At 37.9% G+C, this 18,298-nt stretch overlaps 1 pseudogene across 1 annotated transcript; it reads right to left on the bottom strand.

Annotated features, from left to right (window-relative positions):
- Positions 1–10,144: 10,144 nt before the first annotated feature.
- Positions 10,145–11,333, bottom strand: LOC149119055 (farnesyl pyrophosphate synthase pseudogene; annotated as a pseudogene). Its single transcript, XR_016228823.1, has one exon. The product of XR_016228823.1 is annotated as a farnesyl pyrophosphate synthase pseudogene (transcript).
- Between the last annotated feature and the right edge of the window lie 6,965 nt (positions 11,334–18,298).

Here is an 18,298-nt window from a genome sequence, read left to right as displayed (position 1 = left end):
AATATCTTGAAGGGTTACTCTAGTAACTTGATGGTGTCAGGTCATAGATTTAGGTCTTTAATCCATGTTGAGTGGATTTTTGTGTAAGGTGTAAGGTAGGGGTCTTGCTTCATGCTTCTGCACGTGGAAATCCAGTTTTCCCAGCACCATTTATTGAATAGACTGTCCTTGCTCCAGGAATTAGTTTTAGATCCTTGATCAAATATAAGTTGGCTGTAGATGTTTGGGTTGATTTCTGGTGTTTCAATTCTGTTCCATTGGTCTATCCTTCTATTTCTGTACCAGTACCATGCTGTTTTGATTACAACTGCCCTGTAGTATGTCCTGAAATCTGGTATTGTGATGCCTCCGGCTTTGTTTTTGTTGTACAAGATTGCTTTAGCTATTCGAGGTCTCTTGTGCCTCCATATAAATTTCAGCACCATTTTTTCCAGATCTGAGAAGAAGGTCTTTGGTATCTTGATTGGTATTGCATTGAATCTATAAATTGCTTTTGGGAGAATGGACATTTTTATGATATTGATTCTTCCAATCCATGAGCATGGAAGATTTTTCCATTTTTTGGTATCCTCTTCTATTTCTTTCTTTAAGGTTTTGTAATTTTCATCGTAGAGATCTTTAACGTCCTTGGTTAAGTTTATTCCAAGGTATTTGATTGTTTTTTAGCTATTGTGAATGGGATTGATCTTAGAAGTTCTTCCTCAGCCATGGCATTGCCTGTGTATACAAAGGCTGTTGATTTTTGTGCATTGATTTTATACCCTCTACTTTTCCAAACTCTTTTATGAGTTCCAACAGTCTCTTAGTAGAGTTCTTTGGGTCCCCTAAATAAAGAATCATGTCATCTGCAAAGAGGGATAGTTTGAGTTCTTCCTTCCCAATTTGTATCCCTTTAATTTCTTTTTCTTGCCTAATAGCTCTGGCTAGAACCTCCAGAACTATATTGAATAGCAGTGGTGAGAGTGGGCATCCCTGTCTGGTCCCATATCTCAGTGGAAATGCTTCCAACTTTTCCCCATTCAATAGGATGCTGGCTGTGGGTTTTTCATAGATTGCTTTGATTGTATTGAGGAATGTTCCTTCCATACCCAGTTTGCTTAGAGTTTTCATCATGAACGGGTGTTGTATTTTATCAAATGCTTTCTCGGCATCTATTGAGATAAGCATATGGTTTTTCTTCTGCAGTCTGTTAATGTGGTGTATCACATTGATTGTTTTACGCACATTAAACCATCCCTGCATACCAGGGATAAATCCCACTTGGTCTGAGTGGATGATTTTTCTGATGTGTTGTTGCATTCTCTTGGCCAGAATTTTATTGAGGATTTTTGCATCTATGTTCATCAGGGATATTGGTCTATAATTCTCTTTCAGTGCTGCATCTTTTTCCGGTTTAGGAATTAAGGTGATGCTGGCTTCATAGAAAGAATTTGGGAGGGCTCCCTCTTTTTCGATTGTTCTGAATAGTTTGAGAAGAATTGGAGTCAGTTCTTCTTTAAATGTCTGGTAGAATTCAGCAGTGAATCCATCTGGTCCTGGGCTTTTCTTTGTTGGGAGGGCCTTTATTACTGTTTCAATTTCTGTCTCAGTTATGGGTCTGTTTAGGTTTCCGATGTCTTCCTGGTTCAATTTAGGTAGATTGCATGTGTTCAGGAATCTATCCATTTCTGATAGGTTTCCCTGTTTGCTGGCATACAAGTCCTTGTAGTAATTTCTGATGATTCTTTTTATTTCTGTGGTGTCTGTTGTTACGTTTCCTTTTTCATCTCTGATTTTATTGATTTGGGTCTTTTCTCTTCTTTTTTTAGTTAGTTGGGCCAATGGGGTGTCAATTTTGTTTATTTTTTCAAAACACCAGCTCCTCGTTTGGCTGATTTTTTGGAATGTTTTTCTTCATTCAATCCTGTTGATTTCTTCTCTGGTTTTAATTATTTCTCTTCTCCTACTAGATTTGGGTCTGGTTTGCTGCAGTTTTTCTAGGTCCTTGAGGTGCGCTGAAAGCTCATTTATTTGGTGCCTTTCCAATTTCTTGATATAGGCACCTATTGCTATAAATTTGCCTCTCAATACTGCTTTTGCTGCGTCCCATAAGTTTTCGTATGTTGTGCTGTTATCCTCATTTACTTCCAGAAAATTTTTGATTTCTCTTTTAATTTCTTCTATGACCCATTGTTCATTCAGGAGCATGTTGTTCAATCTCCATGTGTTTGCGTATGCTCTAGGGATTCCTGAGTTGCTGATTTCCAACTTCATTCCTTTATGGTCTGAGAAGCTGCATGGTATGATTCTAGTTCTTTTGAATTTGCTGAGACTTGCTTTATGGCCTAGTATGTGATCAATCCTAGAGAAGGTTCCACGTACTGCTGAGAAGAATGTAAAATCTTTAGCTGTAGGATTGAAAGTTCTGTATATATCTGTTAGATCCATTTGTGCTATAGTGTCGTTCAAATCTACTGTATCCTTGTTGATCTTCTGTCCTATTGATCTGTCTATTTCTGAGAGTGGAGTATTGAAGTCCCCCAGTACCATTGTATTGGGGTCTAAGTCTCCCTTTAAGTCCCTTAACAAATCTTTTAGATAAACTGGTGCCCTGTAGTTAGGTGAATATACATTGATAATTGTTATATCTTCCTGTGGAATTGATCCCTTAATCATTATAGAGTGTCCCTCTTTGTCTCTCCTAACAGTTTTTGTGGTAAAGTTTGTGTTGTCTGATATTAAGATGGCTACGCCCGCCATTTTTTCATTTCTGTTGGCATGGTATATCTTTTTCCAGCCTTTCACTTCAGTCTGTATGGATCTTTGTTGGAAAGATGTATTTCTTGTAAGCAGCAAATAGATGGGTTTTGTTCCTTAACCCAATCAGCCAATCTGTGTCTTTTAACTGGACAGTTCAGGCCATTAACGTTCAATGTGACTATTGATAAGTCATAACTTTGCCCTGCCATTTGCCAAAGGTAAGTTCTAATATATGCTTTGAATTCCCTGTGATCTTTTGCTGCCAGGTTTCCTTCCTTTACCTTCTTTCATATTGATGACCGTGTTTCTGTGTTTCTGTGTGTCTGTATGCAACACATCTTTAAGCATCATTTGCAGGGCTGGATGAGTGTCAACAAATTCTTTCAATTTCTGTTTGCTATGAAAAGTCTTTATTTCACCTTCATTCACAAATGATAGCTTTGCAGGATATAATATTCTGGGCTGGCAGTTTTTCTCTCTTAGTACCTGGGCTATATCTCGCCATTCCCTCCTAGCTTGTAGGGTTTCTGATGAGAAGTCAGCTGTGAGTCTGATTGGAGATCCTCTGAGAGTAATCTGACGTTTCTCTCTTTCACATTTTAGGATCTTTTCTTTATGTTTCACTGTGGTAAGTTTAATTACCACGTGTCGTGGTGAGGATCTCTTTTGGTCATGTTTATTAGGGGTTCTATGAGCTTCCTGTACTAGGATTTCTCTGTCCTCCAAACCTGGGAAATTTTCTGCTAATATCTCACTAAAAGGCCTTCTCATCCTTTCTCCCTCTCCATGCCTTCAGGAACTCCTAGAACCCGAATGTTGGGTTTTTTAATAGTATCCTGAAGATTCCCGACAATATGTTTTAGATTTCTAATTTCCTCTTCTTTTCTTTGGTCTGACTGTATCCTTTCCTGTTCTCTGTCTTCTAAGTCTGATATTCTCTCTTCTGCTTCACCCATTCTGTTTGTAAGGCTCTCTATTCTGTTTTTCATTTGATCTATTGAATTCTTCACTTCATTATGATTTCTCATTACTATCACAGTTTCCTGTTGTACTAGTTGTTTCATTTCATTTTGATTCCTCCTTAATATTTCATTTTCACGAGAGAGATGTTCTACCTTGTCCATTAAGGATTTCTGTAGTTCAAGAATTTGTTTTTGTGAACTTCTTAATGTTCTTATCAATTTTTTGAGATCTGCTTCTTGCATTTCTTCTATCTCATCATCTTCATAATCTTGAATTTGGGTTTTTTTTCATTTGGGGGCATCATGGTGACTACCTTTTTTTTTATTACCTCGGTTTTTGCGTTTGTTATTTGGCATATTGGAGATGTTTGGTTTCTTCACTGTGGTGCTTTTTCTTGTTATACTATGACTCTAGATTAAGTGGACTGTCTGTTTTTGATGGAGCCTTAGAGGCTTGAGATGGGTGTGGCCTGAGAGCTCTGTTTGGTGTGCCAAAGGTGACACTCCCAGGTTAGGCTTGGTAGATCTCTCTCTCTCTCTCTTTCTTTTTTTGATTCAAAAGGGAAGTAATTCCACACAGCTGAATGAAGTTGGAGGTAGTTTTCAGGCAAATGATATACCCACAGGAGCCAGAGATCAGAAGCTCTTTCCCAAGGACCACACAGGGAATCTGTTCTGCCCTCAGAGTGGGCTCAAATTCTCCTTCAGTCTCCCACTGGGTTGCCAAAGTTACGGAATTGTAGTGTCTCTGTAGAGTACTCACATGAATTCCATGAGTTCTCTCCCCCACCATCTCTTTTTCCACAGTCTCAGTTGAGTAGTGCTGCAAATTTACTAGATCCTAATCTCCTGTTAATTCACCCCACCCAGAGTCAGGTTTTTCTGCTAGGCTCAGGGCCGGTGCAGACCTGAAGTCGCTCTGTTTATGACGTATGTCCAAGATGGCGCCTGCTCTTTGTCTTGCTCACCTTTGAGAGGTGAGTGGAGAGAGAGATTTCACACTCGCATTGTCCCAGAAAAGCTTTGTAGAAATCATGCTTTTCTCCAGTGCTTATATGGTGATCTTCTTATCTAGCCATTTAAGTTGGTCTGAGTACCTTCAAAGCATGAGGGATTTCCCAAGGACCTCCCCCCGAAAAGAGCCACCCACACTGTCCTGCTGTTGGTGAGTTTCTTTGTGATCATGTATACTGTGTGGATATCATAATGTCATCCTTCTCAACCATATTGTGGAAATATGATCCAGTTGTTCTGCATGCCCAGAAACTTGTGGGCAATATCTATACCACTGTCAGTCCTTGGTGCTTATTAGGGCTAATAAATGAATAGTTGGAATTCTTCAAAACATGAGTGATATGACATCAATTTTAACATGTTGATAAAACACACCTGAAAACATAAATTCTATCAAGTACAATATTTAAAAGTCCAGAATTTTAATTCTAATTTAAATATGCAAAATTTGTATTTTTAACTTGTATCTAAGTATTTTAAAGATGTATATATTTATTGGAAAGGCAGAGCTACAAAAGACAGAGACAAAGACATAGAGAGAGGTCTTCCATCTGCTGGTTCAATCCCCAGATGGCAGCAAAGGCCTGAGCTGGGGCAATCCAAAGCTGGAGCCAGGAGCTTTTTCAATGTCTCCCACAGGAGTGTAGGGGCCCAAGGACTTGGGTCATCTTCTACTGCTTTCTTATATCATACCAGAGAGCTGGATCAGAAGTGTAGCAGTCAGGAATTGAACTAACACACATATGAAATGCTGGTACTGCAGGTAACAGCTTTACCTGCTATGCCACATCACCAGCCTCTAAATGTTTTTTCTCTTGGACACTGCCTCTGTTAGTTCAATGTTCTGCATGTATTGAAGTTTCTTCATCTTGTTCTTTCTTAATTTAATGCAAGAGAACATTTGCATTTCTTCTTGTGGTGTGCTCTATGAAACTATGTTTGGTACCGAATCCCTAGATCTACTTAGAAATTAATCCAAGTTTACCTTTGTTTGTTGAAGGCAGTTACTCTATGATGTCTTAATATTTATATCTGTTCTGACACTATATTAAAAGTGTGGACCTTGCTCTTGTATTTGTATATCATCACCCTCCTTTTATCACTTGTCTTTTTTTTCCTCTATGATGTCACAAAGTATAGATATTACTGAAGCATTTCTTGTTAAATTTTCACTTTTGACCCACTAAACTTCTGAATCACAGGTTTGTATTTGTGATCAATTTTGGAAATTTATGCCATAAAAATTCTAATAATACTGTCCTTTATTTCTTTTCCTTAGTCCAGAGAAACAGCTAGTAGTTTAATTCTTTCTCAGTCTAAGCTTTTTATATGTAGGTTTATATTTTAAATTCCATTCATTTACTCTTTACTGTGTTTGAATGTACTCACTGTGCTTAATAATATAGTTCAATAGTCTTCAGCTCAGCTCATGTTTAACATGGTTCACATTAAGTAGATTCACTACCTATTCAGTTATGTACTTGCTGTTTCCAAAATATACCTTTTTATGCATATAGTATCCTGTTGTTTTCATTTTCATTTTCCTATGGCCATTGTATTCACTTACAGTGTAACAATACGATGCCTATGTCTGAAGCTTACATGATATGGAATTTTATTTTGGTTGATTAGTTCTTGTGTAAAAAATAATATAAAAATTGATTCTCATATAAGTGATAATTCACTTTGAAATGTTTGCAGTTAGTTATTTTTCAGTCCTTTTGCCCCCTCCAAACTGAGCAACCCAAATATATTAGTCATTTTTTTAAATAGCTCTTATATGAAATGAGAACTTGCTTCTTTAATTTCTTCTCTAAACCATTTTCTTGGTTTAATTTTAAGTTTGTAGCCTTCAAATTTTCCTTCCACATTATTGGGAATTTAAGGGAATCTAATAACATTTCAGGATTTTGACTTTCTGTATTATAAATTATTAGAATATATAACAAATTTTCCAAAAATCACAGTTATCACTATTATACAAAGTAACATTTCAGATAGATTTCCTGTACTAAACAACCATATTTCATGAGAAATCATTTTTTTTATTTTTGTTTGCAACATATTCCTCATATTCTTCTTGATCAATGTACTAGAGCATGATAATATGTAGAAAACAATTATTTTAATATCATACAAATATTTTCATGTTTTTTCACAAACTTATGAAGCATTGCATTTCTTTGCCATTAATAGTCCCTATATACAAGTTCAGAATTACAGTTTTATGATAGCATTAAATGACTATTTGTAGGAATATTTATCTGATTCAGGATTATTCACTCCTCTTCATTAACACTCCCATGAATCTAAAAAAATCATTTTTAAATTTCTGTCTAAATTGTGGGCTAACTTAAATGATCTTAATGAAATGAACATGTAGGTATCTATCATTTGATATTATTACACTTCACTTGATAATTTCTATTGTCATTACAATGCCCCCAAAATATAATCTGGTTGATTTCTGCTGTGAAGGATGCAATGACAATTTTATACCTAAAATTTATACCTACTTAAGCACTTAACTATGGTTTCTGAACTGGAAATATTATCCTTTGTTTCCTGGTCAAAATGTTCCCATTTATTTCTATGCTTAATTAAAAAACTTTTACATAAATTACTGAACTATATATGTGTTCATATACTTCATTCTTTGTTGTTTACATATTGATATTGATTGCTTTTAATGAATCAATGAAAACTGAAGAATCCTCTGTTGATTTCTCTCTGTTAATATAATGGAAAATGTATATATTTTTCCTATTTAAAGGATTTTTGTGTTACTAATTTGGAGCTTTTAACTATTAAGCTCATAAATACCTAATGGTTTATAATATTTCCTAACATTGTCTATAGTGATTAACACTTTAGATTCATCAAATTATTTTTGTTCATAGCAACTTCAAACAAAACTTTATTTTATATTCATTCTTATTATATATATACTACTATGTATATATATTTAACAATTAGTTCAATATACTTATTTAACATATATTTATATATGCAGTCCATCATAATTAATTATTGATAAAAAACTGCCATATAGTTAATCTGACCTGTTTTATAAATTTCAAAGACAAAAGGGAGCATCACCAGCTTCCTTTAGATTAAGTAATCTATCTGTATCACACACTAAGTGTGACTATGCAGTACTAAAGTTATATTCATTTTGCATTTTACATCCTACAAGAGAAGAAAATTTGAGTCCTTCATTCTTTGAGCTAAAATTTTCTCCCATATTAAAATTCCAATTGTTTTCCATGCCAAGTACCCATAAAACCTACTTATATGGATTACTACAAAAATTTTATTAAGAGGTAGATACTATTAGTGGAAACTCATGAAACTGATTACATAACTTGACTTGCAAAATCATCTTGAAAAGATTTGTGGAAATGCATATGATAAAAAATGAAAACCTAGTTTTTCATCAAAATACACTTTCTTTTATTTCCAATATCACAAATTTTTCAATCACTTTTGTATAACAAGAAGTAAACTCTGAAGTCATTAAAAAGTAAAAATAAAATATTTATTTAAAAATCCTCCCATGTACAAAAGCCCATGGCTCCATTGCTAAATATGTGTCTATTAATAGAGATGTAACAATACAAAGTCTTAACATTGTATTCTCTTCAACATGGCTTTATAAATATTGTTTTGTGCATCTGCCTTTAAATCACATATAAAAAATAATTAACCTCCAAAAGGAATGAGTAATGGCTGTTATAGTTGTCTATTTTGTTATCAAAATCTGTGATTTTATTAATTCATATCAGTTTTAGTTACTGCATTGTGTCCTTCATTTCAGCCTGACAAACTCACTTGCTCATTATAGGATTGTTCTATTAACACAACCACTTCAATTTTATCTCACCATGTTTTAATTTTGTCTGATATAGAACTCATATCTGACAGTTGTAGTCATTTTCCTTCCAGTGATTTAAATGTGCCTTCCCACTTACCTCTGACTGCCATTTTTGTCAGAGGAAATCAGCTGTTAGTCACTTTAAAGATCATTTTTGTATCAAAAATCATTTGCCTCTTATTCCTTTTGAGATTATTTGCTCATATTTTGTCAGTAATTTGAAAAGGAATATATCTCAGTGTGCTTTTGCAGCCCATCCTCTTGAGTTCACTCTAGATCTCACATCTGTAAATCAATGTATTTTGTCATATTTGGATATTTCAGCAATAATTTTCCAAATATTCTGTATCCCTTTCCTCACTCCTAGTGGGCATCCCATGATGGCAATTTTAGGACAATCAATGATGTGCTGCAAATGTCTTGGGATCCATTTACTTTTTTCATTTATGTGTCTTCTACTCAGAAGACAAAGCTTCATTTTTCTTAGAAGACACTGATTCATTTGCCTCTTCAAGCCTGTTACTGAACTTGTTTTGTAATTTTGGTTCAGCTATTTCTTAATCTCCTCAATTTCCTTTTGCCTCCTTCTTCATGATTTTATGTTTTAAGAATATTTTTTATCAATTTATTTTATAACTTTTTATTAAGAAGTAACAATTGTTCATGTTTGTGGGGCAAAGTATAAAATCCATCAGTATTAACTAGGTAGGTTTTCTTATCAATTTTTTGTGTTTGGAGCCTTCCAGATTCTCTCTTTGTAACCCAGCCATCCCACCTGTGGGTTTATATGCAATGACATATAGAAGAGATCCCTGCAGTCCCACATTCACTGCAGAATTATCTTTTTGTTCACATTCCTTGCTGTATATCTTACCTATGTTTTCCTTAATTCCTTGTCAATGTTTCCTTTAAGCCCCTGGGCATTTGTAGGACATTTACTCAATGCTAAATAATTACAATTCATTGATTTTTGTAGAATGTCGAGCAGTTGGGGCTTGTCTGATATATTTTTGGCAAGAATACCACAGAACTTGTATATCCTCAGTATAGAATGTTAGGGGACCAGGTGTCCAAATCTCACATTACTGGTTGACTCTGAGCAATTGGTTCAGGTGGTGTCTGCCAGGTTTCCCTAAAGTTACTATTTCCCCCCACTGTAATTAGTGAGTATCTTGTGGTGAGAAACTTTGATAGACAAAAAATCTATTTCTTTTCATCATAATTTTATCCATTAATTTATAGAATCCACAGATGATTCTTGCTTACACATAAATATTATGGCCTGTGGTATTAACCAGTTAGTGATTTTCTATTTCCATAATTCCTTCTATATTTATTCATTGAAATTTTACTATAAGGAAAACATATTCCTACCCCCTCATTTATTTACTTGTTCAATTATTCATTTATGTATGCATGGGCTCATGGACACCTATGAGTTAATAATCTGTTACTACCATTTTTCAATATGTTGCCCATACTGTCCCAAAGTTGGCTTCTTATGAGGATTTGACATACTTAAATAATTTTTCAAGCAGTTGTTTACTTTATGATCTTTTTTTTTTTTTTCAAGGTTACACAATAATTTATTGACAGCCTCCTCTCCCCTCCCTCGCGGCCTCCAGGTCACTTTTTCTGCTTGTATATCTTGCGCGCTAGCCCCAGGAAGATGGACGCGGGTAGGGGCGCAGCGTACTGCTCGATGAGACCCATGAGGTGGCCGTAGCTGTCCTCCTCGTACTGCGAGAACACGGCCGGCAGATCCAGCTCCTGGTACAGTGCCTTCACCCGGGCCACCTTCTCGGCCTCCTTCTGCCCATAATTCTCCTGCAGGATCTGACGCTGTTCCGGGGTGGCCCGCTGCAGACACTGGACCACCAGCCAGCTGCACTTGTTGTCCTGGATGTCGGTGCCAACCTTGCCGGTCACACTGGGGTCCCCAAAGAGGTCAAGGTAATCATCCTGAATCTGAAAGAACTCCCCCATCTCCAGCAGGATCTTCTTGGCATTCGCGTGTTCCTTCTCCCCGTCAATGCCTGCCATGTACATGGCCGCGGCCACGGGGAGGTAGAAGGAGTAGAAGGCTCTCTTGTACTTGACGATGGATTTGTACCTCTTTTCAGTGTATCTGCCTAGGTCCACGCTGCCCTGGGGCGCTGTGATGAGGTCCAGGGTTTGCCCAATCTCAGTCTGGTAAGAACTCTGTAGGAAGAGCTCGATGAGGTTCAGGTAGTAGGGCTGCTCCCGACAGTAGAACTTGAGCAGGCGGTAGATGCATGCTTCCAGAAGCAGGGCATCGTTGACGGCGTCCAAACCTATGCCTGGCTTCTGATACCAGCAGGGCTGCCCCCGGCGGGTGAGGGATGAATCCATGATGTCATCTGACACCAGGAAGAAAGCTTGCAGCAGTTCCACACACCAGCCCACGGTCAGGGCCCGCTGGAGACTCTCAGCGTCCTGCTTCCGTGGCTCCACCAGCTCCCGGAAGGCCACCAGCACCGTCAAACCCCGGTTGTACTTGCCGCCAATGGCATTGTACTCCAGGACCTCCTTAAGACGGGCAATAGCATCGCCCGTCTCCGGGTGCCCCATCTCCTCCTCGGTCAGCACCCTGACGATCTGCGAGAAGTGCTGGATGAAGTCCTGCTTCTCTTGGGCGTAAGCATCTGGCTTCTGGTCTCCGTTCATTATGAGAGAGGAGCAAAGTGCTCTGTTCCTGGATGCGGGTTCTTGCTTCACTTTATGATCTTTAAAATCTTTTTATTTTAAAGATACCATATGGGACACCTGTATCCCTTATCAGAGTGCCTGGGTTCTAGTCCCAACTCTGCTCCCGAGTCTAGCTTTCTGCTAATTCATAACCTTGGTGCAAGAGGTACTGGCTCAAGTTGTTGAGTCCCTGCCACCCACATGGGGGACCTGGATTGAGATCCTAGATCTTGATTTCAGTCTGTCATCCCTGCCATTGCAGGCTTTTGAGGAAGTGAATCTGTGAGTGAGAACTTATCTCTTTGTCATCTCTGCCTACCAAATAGATAAATAATCTTTTAAAAGTTCATGAAAAGTTCCTATTAAGGAGAAACTATGTGTGTATTTTTCCATGAATTTTTTTTGGAATATGTGTGTCCTCACATATTATTTCACAGGTCTGTCCACTAGAAGGTCCAGGACCAATGTCACCTGCTAGCAAGGGCATATCTAGTACCCTGGGCTTGTCAGTACTCTCCTCCCATGAAAGGGATCAGAGCTCTTTGGAGAAATGGCAGGGCTGTGGTAGGGAGGTGCAAGATGAGTTTGGAGCATGTTGAACCAGTGCCTATATGGGATGCCAGCCCTGCAGGCAGCAGCTTTACCTGCTACACCACAGCACCAGCCCCTTAAGTGGTATCTTAACTGCTATGCTTAACCATTGTGTCCACCATACTATTATTGGCCACATTTTACAAATTAGGACAAAGTTATAATTATGGGAAATAAATTCATATGTCCTACTGTATAGTAAGGTGCAAGGATGATGGACTATATATTTCAAAAGAACTATCAGAGGGTCTGGCACTGTGACGTACATGGGAAAAGCCGCTGCCTGCAATTTCAGCATCCCATATGGGTGCCAGTCAGAGACCCAGCTGCTCCCCTTCTGATCCAGCTCTCTGCTATAGCCTGAGAAAACAGTGGAAGATGGCCCAAGTGCTCGGGCCCATGCACCCTCATGGGAGACTTAAAGGAAGCTTCTGGCTCCTGGCTTTATCTGCATAGCTCCAGTCATTGTGGCCATTTGGGGAGTGAACCAGTAGATAGCAAAACCTCTCTCTCTCTTTCTCTCTCTCTCTTGCTCTGCCTTTCAAAGAAATAAATACTTTTTTTAAAAAAAAGAGCTATCAGAAAGAAATGATAATGGTTTGAAGAGATGGACATGCATTCTGTGATTTGAAGATGACTATATATATGTGTGTGTGTGTGTATATATATATATATATATATATATATACATCAAACATCACATAGTTCTTTATAAATATGTATCATGTTCATGTGTAAATTTAAAGAATACAAATTCGGTAAATGAGGCACAAAGAAGGTAAGCAATTATTCCAAAAATCAGAGTGCACATGTAGTGGAAGGGGGAAATCAAAATACAGACAGCCATACTGCAATTCCTAAGGAGTGGAAGTAACTTCTTCACATACACATGTCAGCAGAAAGCCACCAGCCTGAGAGTCCAGTATGGACCTTGTCTTGGGAATAAACAGCAGTCCTAGTAATAGCCACAAAGGAAGCATCATGTACGCATTGCCTGCCTGGACATTAAGTAGCCACTGGAGCTCCCAAAGTCCTGTGAGGAAGACATTACTGCCCTCAGATTAGACATCGGGGAATCAAAGATCAAGGAGGCTAAGTGATGTGTCCAAGACAAAATAGCTAAGCCACAGAGCCAATAGTTGACCTCACACGTATCTGGATATAAAGTCCATGCTTATACTACATATCCATGTTTCCTAAAATGTATTTTCTGTGGAATATAACTTAGCTTTTTATCACTTTAATAGTTACATGTTTATTTTAATTATGTTAGAAATAAATCTAAGCATACTTCAAACTCATTTCAGATATAATACTGCATACAGTGATGGTGTTTTGTAAAATAAATTTAGATAAAAAGTATATAATAATAGAAGTATATAATAATAGAAGTAGAAAAAAAATTAATAAACAGCCCATGAATGTTTGAGGATTAGGAGATGTAATACTCTAGGATTGTGCAGATTCCTTCTCAAGCATGCCCAGGAAATTAGAGTCACCTATGGCTGCAGAAAAATACAACAGAATAAGGATGTTGGACCTAGATGGGTTTTAACTCTACATGTGTCATTATTACCTTTATAAGTTAGGATATTTCATTTGATCTCTCTGGGCTTCCATTTCTGAAATAAAGTAGAGAGAAACAGAGCAATTTAATTAAGACAGCTCTTTTGAAAGCAATTTGATAATAGTTTCAAGAAACACAAAACTGTACCCCTTTTTATTTATTTACTTTTATTTATTTTTTTTGTTTATTTGAAAGGCAGACTGTGAGAGAGAAATAGAGAGAGATCATCCATCTGCTGTTTCACTTCCCAAATGGCCATAAAAACCAGAGCTGATCCAGGATGAAGCCAGAAGACCTGAGTTTCATCCACTGCTTTCCCAGGCACATTAGCAGGAAACTGGATTGTAAGTGGAGCAGCTCAGACTAAAACTGGCACCCATGTGGAATTCTGATATCCCAGGTGGCTGCTTAGCCCACTATACCACAATGCTGGCCCCACAAAACTGTTCTTTGATTGGTAATTCTACTTTGGGAGCTCTCTCCCAAGAAAATGGAAAACATTTATTTATAAGAACAAAGATATTCATGAATATTGTGCCTCAAAATAAAACAATCTAAATATTCAAAGGAGAACATAAAGAAGATGGAACACATATACTTGGAAGGAGTGTTATGCAATCACTAAAAATGCTATGGAGGTGGGCATTTGGTGCAGCAGTTAAGTCACCACTAGATACCTGCATCCCAAATTGGAGTGTCAGCTCGAGTCAACTCCTCTACTTCTAATATAACTTCCTGCTAATGTACTCCCAAAGAAGAAGCAGATGATACCTTAAATACTTGAGTCCCTGACACCCAGATAGTAGATGGTGATTGAGTTTTGGGTTGCTCTTTTTTGCTGGGCTCAGCCCTGGCTATTGCAAGCATTTGGGGAAGGAACAAGCAGATGGAGGATCTATCTCTATATCTCTCTTTCAAAAAAATGAAAATAAATTAAGAAACTAAAAATTTTTAATTCTATGAAATGACAGCAACATACTCATGAAGTGGGGAAATAAAAGAGATCTGTTCATGGGCCACTCTGGAAATAATTATTCTTACCAACTATTGGTATTTTGGCATATTTGTTACCTGCATGTTTTTCTCTATATGGTGATTACTAAATATGTAATATATATAGCTATATACTAATATACTAAATATAATTATATACTATAATAATATATAGTATATTACTAAACATAGTATAGTAATATGTAATATATAATATGTAGTATATAATATGTAATATATATAACTATATACTAATATACTATATAGTTATATAGTATATTATATATATATACATAGTATATTAGCAATATAGAGTACATTAGTTATATATATTACTATATATATTAGATTATATATAGATTACTGTAGGATGTAATATACTCTATATAGTATATAATGGTAAAACCGCCTTCTGAAGTGCCTTCATCCATATGGGCACTGTTCAAGTTCCATCTGCCCTACTTCTGATCCAGCTCTCTGCTGAACCCAGGGAAAGCAGTAGAAGATGACCCAAGACTTTGGGCCTGTGCACCCATATGGGAGACCCGGGAACACTCCTGGTTCCTGGTTTCAGATTGGCCGAGTTCCAGCCATTACAGCCATTGGAAAGTGAACCAGCAAATGGAAGATGTTCTCTCCCTCCCTCTCTCTCTCTCTCTCTCTCTCTGTAACTCTGCCTTGCAAATCAATCAATAATTCTTTGTTTTTAAAAAATAATCTGTTCACATACTATAGTAACCACCATATAGAGAAAAACATGCAGGTAACAAATATGCAAAATACCAATAGTTGGTAAGAATAATTATTTCCTTGCATTTTCAAAATTTTCTCCAATATTCTGAGATTATATTTAGGAAGGAGAAAAGTATCAGTTAAGGGATTCAGCTGTGTAATCACAAAAATTCCCTTTGGCTTTAATATTCTGTGGCTTTTTTCTGGAAATGGGGGTGGAGGTCAAGCAAGAACAAAATGTTAGAAAAGTTTAGTGGCAGGGACTCACCTGTTTAAATTATTTAATGGCACTGTAAACCACACATGAGAACATCTGAACTTGCAGAGAACATGCAAGCCCTCCATCTGAGTGGCAGAAAGGGCATGAGTCTGGGAAATAGGTGACTTAAATTGAACCAGATGATCTTGAGGGCCCTCTCCAAGCAACTCAATCACTTGCACATCCACTTACTGAATAAAAATCCACCAAATGCCTAGGACATGCCAGGAGTCATGAGGTTGAATGATCATTGAACCATTCCTTCAGAGTCTAGTGAGAAAGAAAGATCTGATTTTCATTTCATTTAACATAACAAAATACCACAGTCTGGTGGCTTAAACAAAAGGGACTCATTCTTCACAGCCCTGGAAGCTGAAAACTCAAGAACAAGGTGTCTTCAGGTTTGGTTTCTTCTCCCCTCCAAGTATGAACCAGGCACAACTTTGCTTGGCTCCTGAGACCAGACAAGAATAGGTATGTTGAATGTGACATGGTCATAGACTAGACTGGTGTCATCTACGTCCTCTCCTTGACTTGCAGATGACCACTGTCTTGGTATGGCACTGATACAACAAAGTAGCACAGACCAGGCTTTTATAAACAGCAGAAGTACATTTCCCACAGTTCTGGAGATGGGGTGTCCAAGATCAAGAATACCAGCATGACTGCACTGTGGTCAGGTGGTGACCTCTATGCTGTTTCAGACACCTGCCTTCTCCTGTGTCTTCATATGCCAGAAAGACCATGATAGAGCCCTCTGGGTCCCTTTCACCAGGGCACTAATCTCATGCACAAGGGCACCACCCTTTGGCACAATTAGGACCCATCTCATAATGCTGTCACATTAGGGGTTAGGTTTCAACATGCAACTTTCAGGGGGACACATTCAGTCCAGAAGAGTAGCTTTCTTCCTATATCCCAGCCTGGTTGTACCTCTGCCTACACACACCTCTGGGGTCTTTTTTGTGTGTCTCTTCTTATATGGACACCAGTTAGAATGGATTAGGGCTCACGACAATCCCAAGGATTCTCTTCCAATATTGTTTTAGCTTCATGTTGATCCAAATAATTCAGAAGATCATCACATAATCTCCAATTTCACAATTATAACTTTTTTATCTGCTTCCAAATCTTTTGAATGAAGTCACTGCTCTGGATATCTGATGACCTTATTTCAGTAATCTAAAACTCAACTCCAAATCAAGTTTAGATTCTAGGTGATGTTACATAATCCACTATTCTTACAACCTCCACATACTTCTCTGTTAAGACTATCCTCTAGGATGATAATGAAATATAAATAATTATGTTCTTTGTTTCCTGGGAAAAGCAGAAATTCCACAGGAATTCTGTAGATGACCTTATACATAATCACGATTCTAACAACCCAAAGTTATACTTTCTTCACATCAGCAAATTAAAAATCATTGGCCTGCTGAAAATTATATTTAGAGTATATGAAATTTATTTATAAAAATTTGTGTCTGTAAATGTTAAGATTTTAGCCTTTCCTTAAAGACCAATTTACAGAAAGATACATTTTTTGAACTGTAATCCTTCTAATGTGTGTATATGAGTGAGTTGGGGGGAAGTACAAGAATATTTATAAATTTATACACATGTGTCTCCATATATGAAATTAAATAGTTGGGGTGGAGCCAAGATGGTGAAATAGTGAGGGCTCGCACCGATAGTCCGGGAAAATTTAGTTTAATAAAAGGGGAGTTACGGTAGCCGCAGAAAATAGAACCAAAAAATTGCAGGGGAAACCCTTCTGGATGGAGCAGGCGTGAATCGGAGGACCTACTGGGAGAACAAGGTCGCCCACCGCGCGGAAGCCAAGTTGCGGGACCCAGCCGCAGAAGCCCCAGGGTCTATGCGACAGTGCTCCAAGGGGAGTGCATGCCACACAGACAACAGTGGGGAGACTTGGGACGCTCAGGGCTCCGAGTCCACACATCGGCGCTGGAAGGGGAGGTGAGCTCAATAACCCGAGACATTGGTGGGGAAACGGGGGTCAGAATCTAGAGGGGGGCCGGAAAGTGCAGCAAACTCACTACCGGAAAGAAGGAAAAAAAAAAAGCTTCGGGGTTTCTCTTCCCCCTAACCTTGCAAAGGTTACAAGGCTGCAAGGCTTGAAGAATTCCCAAGAGACAAAGAGCAGGCCTCCTCTTTGGATTTACATATCAATGGGGGAGAGTTAAGGAACTGAGTCACTACAATTCAGTAGCCTAGACAACCCAGTGGGAGTCCAGAGGAGCCAAAGACTGGAAGCTAAATACCATCAATGCTGCACAGCCGTGCCCTGCGGTGTTACTTACCCCCTGAATAAATAAAATAAATAAATAAATAAAAAGAGAGAGATTTACCACGCATAACCTGAGGGTGTCACCTTTGCACACCCTTAACCAGGAAGAACCAGGCAGAGCTCTCAGGCCGCACCCATCTCAAGCCTCCAAGGCTCCTCCAACAGCAGGCAGTCCACTTAACACGGACACAGTATAAAAAAAAAAAAAAAAAAAAAAAAACGCACAGTGACTCAAGAAGAATTAACTATGCCGAGTAACAAACACAGAAATAGAGGGAGCAAGATCAACGATGACACTATGATGCCTCCAAATAAGCAAAACACCCCAAGCCAAGAGTATGAAGATGATGAGATAGAAGAAATGCAAGATACGGATTTCAAAAAATTTATGATAAGAACATTTAGAAGTTTTCAAAAGCAAATCCTTGAACTACAGAAATCCTTAATGGACAAGATTGAAAATCTCTCTCGTGAAAATGAAATTTTAAGGAAGAGTCAAAATGAAACTCAGAAACTAGTAGAACAGGAAAGTGTAATAGTCAAGAGAAAT

This window comes from Oryctolagus cuniculus, unplaced genomic scaffold (genome assembly GCF_051225735.1).
Source record: "Oryctolagus cuniculus isolate XC-2025 breed Fujian yellow rabbit unplaced genomic scaffold, ASM5122573v1 ptg000056l, whole genome shotgun sequence".
NCBI classification, from domain to species: domain Eukaryota; kingdom Metazoa; phylum Chordata; class Mammalia; order Lagomorpha; family Leporidae; genus Oryctolagus; species Oryctolagus cuniculus.
Note: the sequence above shows the minus strand (reverse complement) of the source record. Positions and strands in the feature narration are given on the sequence as shown.